Raw genomic sequence first — 9263 nt, 5'->3', positions numbered from 1 at the left:
TCCACCCCCTAACTTTTGGATTGTGGAATTATGTTAGGTTCCACAGCAAAGGAGAATTTAGGCTGCAGATGGGACTGAGGTCAACCAATGAGCTGACCAATGATCAAGAGACTATCCTAGATCACCTGGCTGGACTCACTGTAATCACAGGGCTGTTAAAAACAGAAAAGAAGACAGAGGAAGAAGGAGGGAGGTGCAGTAGGGAACAAAGGCACAGTGATACGATGTGACAGCATCACCCTTGTTGGTTCTAAAGGACCATGAGCCAAGCCGTGTGGGTATCTACAGTAGAAACGTAGAAAAGGCAAGGGGACAGATTCTCCCCTAGTGCTACCAGAACCATATGTGGTGCCAAGGATCAAATCAGAGTCAGCCGTGTGCAAGGCAAACGTTTTACCCTCTGTACTCTTGCCAGCCCTGCATTTGTTTTGTTTTAAATTTAAAAAAATATAGTTATTTGCTATGGCAACAACAGGAAAAATAATTCAGTTTTATAAAACTATAGGTTGAGTCATGGGTTTGATCCCCAGTACCACTAACCCAAGAAAATTATAGGCAAATAGGGGCTGGAGAGAGTACAGGGGTTATGGCAATTGCCTTGTATGATATCAACCCCAGTTTAAATCTCCAGCTCTACCTATGGTCCCCTGAGCGCTGCCAAAGCCAGGACTAGCTCCTGAGCAACACTGGATGTGACCCAACGTCCCGTCCTTCTCCACACTCTGACCCCCTCCCCCATAATGAAAAACATAAGCAAATAAATATATGAAAAATCTCATCACAGTCACTAAAGAAATACACATTTAGAGCATGGTGAAGTGCTACTTCACCTTTAGTGGAATAACTAAGAACAAAGTGACTGAAGCAGGCAGGGATGCAGACTTTGCTGGACAGAGTGGAAACCGGTCCAGCTACTTAACAAAACAGCTTGGCCATTGTTTAAGTAAAATGTCTCCTTATCCTATGGCCTGGAAATTTCAGGCTTCCACGCAGAATCAGACAGGCTTCCACGCAGGCCTGTACTTTGGAACAACTGCCAGTAGGCAGACTCAACAAAGGCCCATCAAATTGGGACTGGAGAAACAAGTTACCATATAAGGAAATATGATTAAGCAATGAAAAGGGATGGATCAGTGGATTAAGACACAAAATGGATCCTCAAAGTATTGCTTTGGAATGCATAAATGTTAAAGAAACCTACATAGCATAGGAGTCGACATGTATGGCACTCTGGAAAAAAAGAGGAAACATATCCTTGTTTGGGGTAGCAGGTGGAGAAGAGTGGATTAAGGAACTTTGGAGGGTAATAAGAATCTTCTGTAATTTGACCGTAGAGGTGGGTAAATGACTACAGGTTGAGTCTTGAGTAAGTTAGTAGTAACCTGCGCAGTGCCTGTGTCCTCATCTATATGTCCAACAGGAACAGTAATCTATCTCGGGGGGGGATTTTGTGAAATTCATGAATACATAGAGGCCACAGCACTTCTCCCTGACAGAATCAGCACTAAGCACACGTCCGGTGTTCAGGTCACAACGGCCGAGTCTGTGTCTAACAGTGAGGTCACCAGCCCTCCTCCCCCCCCCCCATTCATTAGCAACATATTTTGGGGGAGGTTATTTAACTTTGGGGAGCCATTAGTATATTCAAAGTTGGGGCAATGTTACCTTTTTCCTGCCTGTATAATACACTGGATGACAGCGGTCAGGGGATCTCGCGAGGATTGGGTGATGACAGCAGTCAGGGGGTCTCGCGAGGACTGGGTAATGACAGCAGTGGAACACGGTCTCGCGAGTACTGGGTAATGACAGCGGTCATAGGGGTCTCGCGAGGACGAGGTAATAACAGCCATGGGGCAGGGTCTCGCGAGGACTGGTTAATGACAGCAGTAAGAGGGTCTCGCGATGACTGGGTAATAGCAGTCGGGGGTCTCGCGAGGACTAGGTAATAACAGCCATGGGGCAGGGTCTCGCGAGGACTGGTTAATGACAGCAGTAAGAGGGTCTCGCGATGACTGGGTAATAGCAGTCGGGGGTCTCGCGAGGACTAGGTAATAACAGCAGTGAAACAAGGTCTCGCGAGCACTGGGTAATGACAGCGGTCAGGGGGTCTCGCGAGGACTAGGTAATAACAGCAGTAGGACAGGGTCTCGCGAGGGCTGGGTAATGGCAGCGGTGGGGGGGGGCGTCTCGTGAGGACGAGATAATAACAGCCATGGGGCAGGGTCTCGCGAGGACTGGGTAATGACAGCGGTCAGAGGGTATCGCGATGACTGGATAATAACAGCGATCGGGGTGGGGGGGGGTCTCACGATGACTAGGTAATAACGGCAGTGAGGCAGAGTCTCGCGAGGACTGGGTAATAACTGCGGTCAGAGGGTCTCGCAAGGACTGGGTAATGACAGCAGTCAGGGAGTCTCGCGAGGATTGGGTAATGACAGCAGTGGAACAGGGTCTCGCGAGCACTGGGTAATGACAGAGGTCGGGGGCGTCTTGCGAGGACTGGGTAATGACAGCGGTCAAGGGGTCTCGCGAGGACTGGGTAATAACAGCGATCATGAGGTCTCACGAGGAATGGGTAATGACAGTGATCAAGGGGTCTTGTGATGACCTACTAATAACAGCAGTCAGGGTGTCTTGAGAGGACTGGGTAACGACAGAGGTTGGGGGGGGTCTCGTGAGTACTCTCTGATGACAGTGGTCAGAGGGTCTCACAATAACATGGTGATAAAAGCAATCAGGGGAGTCTCATGAGGACTGCGTAATGACAGCGGTCAAAGGGTCTCGCGAGAACTAGGTAATAACAGCAGTGGGTCAGCGTCTCGGAGGACTGGCTAATGACAGCGGTCAGAAGGTATCACGATGACTGGGTAATGACAGCAGTCGGGGGTCTCGCGAGGACTGAGTAATGGCAGTGGTCAAGGGGTCTCGTGATGACCTGGTGATAACAGCAGTCAGGGGGTCTTGAGAGGACTGAGTAACGACAGAGGTTGGGGGGAGGGTCTGGTGAGGATGGGCCAATGACAGCAGTCAGAGGGTCTCACGATGACCTGGTGATAAAAGCGGTCAGCAGTCGCGAGGACTGGGTAATAACAGCAGTGGGGCGGGGTCTTGCGAAGACTGGGAAATGAGAGCAGTCAGAGGTCTCACGTGGACTGGCTGATGACAATGGTCAGGGGGTCTTGCGACGACCTGATGATAACAGGAGTCAGGGGGTCTTGCAAGGACTGGGTGATGATAGTGATCAGAGGGTCTCACAATGACTGGGTGATGACAGCGGTCAGAGGTGTCTCGCGATGACCTGGTGATAACAGCGGTCAGGGGTCTTGCAAGAACTGGGTGATGACAGTGGTGGTGGTGGGGTGCCTCCCAATGAGTGCTCTTATGAGGACTGGCTGATGACAGCAGTCAGGGGTTCTCGTGAGGATTAGGTGATGATAGTGGTCAGGGGTCTCGTGATGATCTGGTGATAACAGCGGTGAGGAGGTCTCGCAATGACTTAGTAATAACAGTGGTTGGGGGTCTCACGAGGACTGGGTGATGACAGTCAGGGGGTCTTGCAAGGACTGGGTGATAACAGCGGTCAGGGGTCTTGCAAGAACTGGGTGATGACAGTGGTGGTGGTGGGGTGCCTCCCAATGACTGGCTAATGACCCCCGATAACTGGCTAATGACACTGGTCAGGGGGTCTTGCAAGGACTGGGAAATGACGATGACAACAGGGGTAACGTAATGACGGCAGTCAGGAGGTCTCCGAATGAATGATCTTTCAAAAGGACTGTAGCACTGCACTGTCCTCCTGTTGTTCATCGATTTGCTCTAGCGGCCCAGTAACATCTCCATTATGAGACTTGTTATTACTGTGTTTGGCATATCGAATACCTCATGGGTAGCTTGCCAGGCTTTGCCGGGCTCTCCAAGAGGGGTGGAGGAATCGAACCCGGGGCAGCCGAGTGAAAGGCAAATGCCCTACCTGCTGTGCTATCGCTCCAGCCTTTCAAAAGGACAGTTTTTCAGAAACCTGAATTAACAATTAACAGAGGCAATTAACAGAGCTCATGACTGACCGAGGAGCTGTTTTGTGGGTTCTGTTCAATTGCAGATGGGATTTCTGAGCTGGTTGCAGGACAGTCAGGTAAAAGTTTACACATGACAAGTGGAAATAAACATACAAAAGGGGAACAAGGTCAGGGACAGATAATTTTAGCATTTATATACACATGGTACCAAGTAATTAAAGGTAAAGGTAAAAGGTAAAGGCCCTCCCGTTGATCGTCGATTTGCTCGAGCGGGCCCAGTAACGTCTCCATTGGAGACTTTGTTGTTACTGTGTCTGGCATATCGAATACTCTCGGTAGCTTGCCGGGCTCTCCGAGAGGGGCGGAGGAATCGAACTCGGGTCGGCCATGTTGGCCGCTTGTAAGGCGAACGCCCTACCCGCTGTGCTATCGCTCCAAGTAATTAAAATATCTAAATGAAATTATCCAAGAAAGATGTGGAGGAAGAGAAGTGAGCTGGGATTTTTAATAACTATACTGGGTTTTAGGAACACCAGCTAAAGAAAACAGGCAGTGGGAGTCTCAGAGATAAAGGTCAAGAGGGGAGAGAAAAAAAAACTGAATTCCACAAATGTCCAGACAGCTAATGGCTACACAAAGTACAAAATTGAATAAAAACAGTCAAGGGGGTGGCGGAGCAATGCTACAGTGGGTAGGGCATTTGCCTTGCACACAGCCAACCTGGGTACAATCTCTGACACCCCATATGGTCTCCTGAGAACCGCCAGGAATATATCCTGAGTGCAGAGACGGGAGTAACCCCAGAGCACTGCCGGGTGTGGCTCAAAAAACAACCAACCAACCAACCAACAACAACAAAAAGTAAAGGGGATGAGAAGCCCAAAGGAATGAAAAGCAACTCGAGTCAGGCACTGCTCTGAGAGTAGCAAAGCAAAGAGAGGTTTCGGAAGCAGGCAGATAAAGATCTGAAAATACAAGCACCCAAGTTTTCAGGTGAAAGGGGCCCAACTTCTTTACTGAATATTAAATATGATTAGAAGTGATGAGGAATCTGAAGCTCAGCACAATCAATAAAAGCTTCACCCTTGGTATGTTTCATAATAACAGAGTAAAGCAGCAAATCCTGTTATCTTTCAGAGGTTAAAAAAAGAAGAAAAACCAGCTCGTTATAAAGGGATGGGAGCCAAAGCAATGGGGAAATGTTCTTAAAATATAATGGAAATTGCATCTATTCTAGATACTTCATAGACAAGGACTCATACATCTTGTCATTGTGTGACTGGTTTAACATGTTTTGAGACTCAAGCACATTGCAGCACTTCCATCCTTTTCTGGATGGCTAAGACTTCACTAGTTGGGTAGATCTTGTTTATCCATTCATCTCATGACAAACTCAATTATTTCCACTTTTTATCATTGTGAATAATGCTTCAATATACATTGGCTTCGAAGTATTACTTGCCCCTGTCTTCAATCCTTTGGGAGACATGTCTAGGAATGGAGTTGCTAGGCTATTTGGTAATTTTGATGAGCTTTTGCAGGAACCTCTTGGCAACCTTTCTGTTGCACCATAGTCATTAAAAGGTCATTGAGTTGGCAGTAGTGTTCCTTACAATCCCTTCCAGAAACTATCATCATCAAGAACTTCCCAGCTTTAAAGTCAGTATTTTTTCCTCGGGGCAAGAACAATAGTACAGTAGGGAGAGTGCTTGTGTGGCACAAAATCAATTCAGGCTCAATCCCTGGCACTCCACACAGGGCCCCAAGCCTGCCAGGAGTGATCCCTAAACACAGAGCCAGGAGTAAACCACTGAGCACCATCAGTGTGGTCCCAAGACAAAAAAAACCCACCCAACTTCTTTACTGAATATTAAATATGATTAGAAGTGATGAGGAATTTGAGACAAGAATTTAGAGGCAGCCCCTACCCATAACTGCCATCTTGCTGGCAGGAAAACAGTCCAGCTCCACAACTAATCTTGAAGAGAACATAATGCCACTGAATCTTTCCAGGTAGACTGGTCCGGGCTGAGAACTCTGGGGCCTTAACATGGGGGTGGAAATATTCCCCCTTCTGCCTCAAGGCCCAAGAGCCTGCAGCCATACCCGACACCCCTCCAACATAGAAACGGCCAAGCTACCTAACAGAACCTCATCAAGCTGCCAAGTCACCAAATTGTTCCAGGTCCTTAGCTCCTGGACTTGGACATCTCCAAATTTCCTAGTACTGCCAGCCCAGTAGGATCACAGCAGATCTGATGAGAAAGTTGCAGAGACCATCAAGCTCAATGAGTGAAAACAGTAACACAGAAGGTTCAACTAGCATCAACAAGCCCATAAATCCTCAATGACCTAAGTAAGACGTGCCATTGTGAGATGTAACAATTATCACAAATTGACTTTTATTGATTCAAGTTTGGATAACTCCATCCATTTGTGACAAAGTATGTGTGTGTGTGTGTGTGTGTATATATATGTATATTAATATATATATTAGATTTGTTTGTACCTGCTAAAGAGGCAGGCTGGGGTGGTGTAGGTGGTGGGTGGGAAGCAGGACACTTTGGTGGAGGGAAGATCACACTGGTGGTGGGATTGGTGTTAGAACAATGTAAATTATGGCGCTATAATAAAGAATCTTTCTAAAAGAATTTACTTTAGAAAGTTATCTGTACAATATAATCTAGTTCTTTAATACATAAATGGTGTGTACAGCAAAACCAGAAACAAGTTCTCTAACATCAATATGATAATTCAGAATTTCATAAGACATTTTTAGCTTTCCGAGAATGGATTCTATCCCTTGCCCTCTAAAAAAAGGTCAACTTGAATGTTGTATAAATTTTAAGAGCATTTTGGACAAGTGAGAGAACTGAATATATGCATCTGAAATACTAAAGTACTAATGAAAAACACCCAAATGTAAGTTTACAACAAATACATCAGTGGTATAATTATGAATGAAAAATTTCTATAGATGATTTTATGTACTGTTATCATGGGGGAGGGGACACTTTGCTTTTTAAAAAGCACTGTAGCACTGTCCTCCTGTTGTTCATCGATTTGCTCGAGCAGGGCTGGAGCAATAACACAGCAGTAGGGTGTTTGCCTTGCACGCGGCTGGCCTGGCCAAGCCGGGTTCAATTCCTCCAGCCCACTCGGAGAGCCCAGCAAGCTACCGAAAGTATCGCACCCGCATGACAAAGCCTGGCAAGCTACCTGTGACATATTCGATATGCCAAACACAGTAACAACAGGTCTCACAATGGAGACTTTTTTTTAAAAGGAATATCATAAAATTAAGTTACATGCAATAATGTAAAATAAATCAACATTTGTGAAAATCACATGTGCTCGAATCAGTCCTTTTGGGATATGGGAGGAAGAACAGGGTAAAAATTCCACTAGCAGTAGCGAGGTAGGCAGGCCAGGGAGGGGAGGTGGTACATATTCACGTGGACACTAGTGAGAAAATGGACAGGTTGAAATAGCCTCCCATATTTAAAGGTACTATACTCAAAAATTTTCCCCCACAACCGGCAGTGCTCAGGGGCCACTTGTAGTGGTGCTCAGGAGTCCGTGCAGTGTCACAACAGAATGTGGTGGGTCCACGTGCAAAGCATGTGCTCCAACCCTTTGAACAACGTGTTTGGCCCCAGAAAGTCTTTATTTTATAAAACAATACAACAGTCATCATTCTCATACAGAAAAGCACACTCACAATGCCCCACCGACAAAATAACCAGCGTCAGCAATGGGTGGGCACGTTGTCCACTGAATTATTCATATGTGCAGCCAAGACTCAGGGGGAACTAATGTACTTTTTAGGGTTCAAGGTGTAGGGCCTGGGGATGTGGCTCAGTGGCACAGTACATACCTCGCATGCATGAGGCCCTGAATTTGATCCCCAGCACTGGGAAACAAGAAATGAAACTGAAGGTATTGCTGAACTTCAGAAAAAGGTTTCCTCATCCTAAGGACTATCAGTTGCCAAGAGGTAATGATTCTTTAACTTGAACATGCACCAGAATCCACAGGAAGATCTGTGAACAGACTATTGGGTCCCACTCAGAGTTTTTTGTTTAAAGAACTGTGATTATTATGAAGTTATCAGTATTTGCATTTTAGGCCTGCAGTATTTCAACACCAATCCCACCACCAATGTCAACTTCCCTCCACCATGTTTCCATATTCCCTTCCTACCCCAACCCCACCTCATCCCCACCTGCCAATGTGACAGGCACATTACAAAGTTTCAGTGGCTGCAGCTTAGATGTCATGTTTTCAGTGTTGTTGAGTCTGAATTTTGGGTAGCTGACTATACCACTCATCTGTATCACCAGTATAACCGAACGCCGTAAGTTTTTGAATGAGTCAGGAAAGAGGAAGCAAGAGTCTGCACTTCTAACAAGCTTCCAATGGATAGTAACTTTGTCAAGATTTATAACATTTACATTCTCCAATTATTCATTAAATTTTTATATCTTAGTTATGTATTCTACTGGACTCAGCTCACAACCATTCCTTTTACTGGAACCTTGTTGGGGGAACCTAGCATCACCTCTTCCAGGTTCCCATTAAATGTCCAGAACTGAGGCTCCCAGATTCTGTTCAAAGCTCCCGCTCATTCTGCAGCCTGCTGCTCTGCAACCTGGGAAGTGCCTTGTCCCTATGGGCTGAGGTCCCGGGATTAGGAAGCTAAGACTCCATCATCCTGATGAGTCCTTGTACTGTGCCCCTACTGGGGTCTACCACGAAGGATTGTCAACACTTCTTCACTCAGGCCTCTCTACGTGGGTACAGAGGGCTCAAAGCCTCACCTTGCACTGGCATCTTCTCTCTCTTGTAGTGACTGAGTCTTATCTCATTCGGTTTTTTTAAAATACTATTTAGGAACACAAGACTGGATAAATTGGGGTCATGTTATCTACATATTTTAAAAATTAAATTATCGTTATTATTATTCAGTTTTGGTGCCACACCTAGTAGTGCTCAGGGCTGACTCCTAGCTCTGTCTTCAAGGCTCACTCCTGGTAGGCTCAGGGAATCATATAAAGTGCTAGGGATTGAACTTGGGTAGGTCACATGCAAGGCAATCACCCTACCCACTGTACTATTGCTCCAGCTGTAGTATTTATAATAAAATTATAGCAAAATTAAAAATAAATATGTGTATAAAATAAAAAATGAAAAATTTATAGAAAGATTTCTCATAATCTTTTCGTGAAAACTCAAGTTCTTGTCAGA

This window comes from Sorex fumeus, unplaced genomic scaffold (assembly GCF_029834395.1).
Source record: "Sorex fumeus unplaced genomic scaffold, SorFum_2.1 ptg000086l, whole genome shotgun sequence".
Taxonomy (NCBI): Eukaryota; Metazoa; Chordata; class Mammalia; order Eulipotyphla; family Soricidae; genus Sorex; species Sorex fumeus.
The sequence above is the reverse complement of the archived record's forward strand: the minus strand, read 5'-3'. Positions refer to the sequence as shown.